The sequence below is a fragment of the Eulemur rufifrons genome, chromosome 29 (assembly GCF_041146395.1).
Source record: "Eulemur rufifrons isolate Redbay chromosome 29, OSU_ERuf_1, whole genome shotgun sequence".
In the NCBI taxonomy this organism is placed as follows: Eukaryota; Metazoa; Chordata; class Mammalia; order Primates; family Lemuridae; genus Eulemur; species Eulemur rufifrons.
In genome coordinates, this window is record NC_091011.1 from 23,940,424 (window position 1) to 23,942,647 (window position 2,224).

General features: G+C 44.2%; 1 non-coding gene across 1 annotated transcript; it reads left to right on the forward strand.

Annotated features, from left to right (window-relative positions):
• The first annotated feature begins 1,871 nt into the window (after window positions 1-1,871).
• LOC138377667 (U6 spliceosomal RNA) lies at window positions 1,872-1,979 on the forward strand. The gene has a single exon (XR_011231833.1). It is a non-coding gene; the product is annotated as a U6 spliceosomal RNA (small nuclear RNA).
• The last annotated feature ends 245 nt before the right edge of the window (window positions 1,980-2,224 follow it).

Below are 2,224 nucleotides of genomic sequence, written 5' to 3' on the forward strand. Positions count from 1 at the left end.
CCAAAAAAAAAAAAACCACCACCACCACCAACAAAAAACCCCAACCTATTAGAATGATCAACTCATTCTGGTTTGTCTGAATCTTTTTGGGTTTTTAGCACTAGAAGTCTTACATTTCAGGGAAGATCCCCATTCCTGGGCAAACTGTGATGTTGCTCACCCACTTGGTAGACATAATAAACATTTCATAGAATGAATAAATGAACAGCAAATAGATCGTGAACTTACTAACCTGAAAGGAATCTTAGAATGTCTTTTTTTTTTTTTTTTGAGACAGAGTGTCACTTTGTTGCCCTGGCTAGAGTGAGTGCCCTGGTGTCAGCCTAGATCACAGCAACCTCAGACTCCTAGGCTCAAGCAAACCTTCTGCTTCAGCCTCCCGAGTAGCTGGGACTACAGGAATGCACCACCATGCCTGGCTAATTTTTTCTATATATTTTTAGCTGTCCATATAATTTCTTTTTATCTTTTTAGTAGAGACGGGGTCTCGCTCTTGCTCAGGCTGCTCTCGAACTCCTGACCTCGAGTGATCCACCCGCCTCGGCCTCCCAGAGTGCTGGGATTACAGGCGTGAGCCACCGCGCCTGGCCTTAGAATGTCATTTTGAATAACAGTTTTTGCTTTCACTAGGCAAGTGCTAACATTACCAAGGAGTTCTCCACCAGTAATATCTGTTCATTCCCTGAAGCCTAAAGAATCCCGGGACAGGGAGAAGGGATTTCAGTTATTTAAGGCACAAAGGACACACACTGACCTGGCTCCTCTGACGGCACAAATGTATGGGACCCATGCAACTTCATCTTTGACACCCGAAAGGGGTGGTTTGAGAATGTAATTTTAAACATACAAGATCTAAAAAACATGTTTAGGGACTGAAGAAGGTGAAAAAAGCACACAAGAGGAATTTAGACTTGTGGAACAGCCTAGGATTTACTTTCAGGATAATAATCTTAAAACTCTGGGCCGTAGTTTCCTAATCTATTGTATGGGGTTAAGACTGTCCCCCTTGACTCAGACTTGCTGAGAAGAACAAACGAGATCTCATATTAGAAATGCTCTGACAGAGGAGAAAGCCTTGAGTATTTATCACCTGTAGGTAAGATAATTAGCCTCTCCTTGCCTCAGTTTTCCCACCTGTAATTGAGTGTTCACTCATTTAACAGATATTTATGGAGCATCTTCTATGTTCCAGCACTCGGTTGGCACTGGGATACAACAGTGCATAAAACACAAAATTCTGGGCTGGGCGGCAGTGGCTCATGCCTGTAATCCTAGCACTCTGGGAGGCCGAGGCAGGTGGATCCCTCGAGGTCAGGAGTTCGAGACCAGCCTGAGTAAGAGCGAGACCCCAGTCTCTACTAAAGTTAGAAAAAAATTATCTGGCCAACTAAAACATACATATAGAAAAAATTAGCCAGGCGTGGTGGCGCGGTGGCGCATGCCTGTAGTCTCAGCTACTGGGGAGGCTGAGGCAGGAGGATCTCTTAAGCCCAAGAGTTTGAGGTTGCTGTGAGCTAGGCTGACGCCACGACATTCACTCTAGCCCAGGCAACAGAGTGAGACTCTGTCTCAAAAAAAAACCAAAAAACCAAAAAACACAAAAAATTTCTGATCTCACAACAGTTATATTCTGGGACAGGAGACAAATAACAGTTATATTCTGGGACAAGGGCTGTCCGGAAAGTATCCAGCCATCATTACTATAACGAGAACAGTTTGCACGACATCGAGGTAACCTGGCAGCCAAGGAGAGTGGACTGGGATGTGCATGAGTGAACGATGACAATGTCACTGTACTAGTCAGTGGGGCGCTAGATGCCATTGAGTGAACGTGCATACCGTGTAACCATCGCATTCGAAACGACTGAGCAGTGCTCGCTTCGGCAGCACATGTACTAAAATTGGAACAATACAGAGAAGATTAGCATGGCCCCTGTGCAAGGATGACACACAAATTAATAAAAATAAAAAACAAACAAACAAACAAAAATGAATGAATGAGTAGAGCAACGAGTCTGCATCAAGTTTTGCATTAAGCTTGAACATTGCTCCGTGGAAGTTATTCGGATGATTGAGAAGGCTTTTGGTGACAATGCAATGAATGCAGCACAAATAAAAGTGTGGCACAATCGCTTCAAAGATGGTCAAGGATCTGTTGAAAGTGGTCCACATTCTGGAAGGCCTGCAACAAGCAGAGCACCTGAGAATGTTGAACGTGTACAGG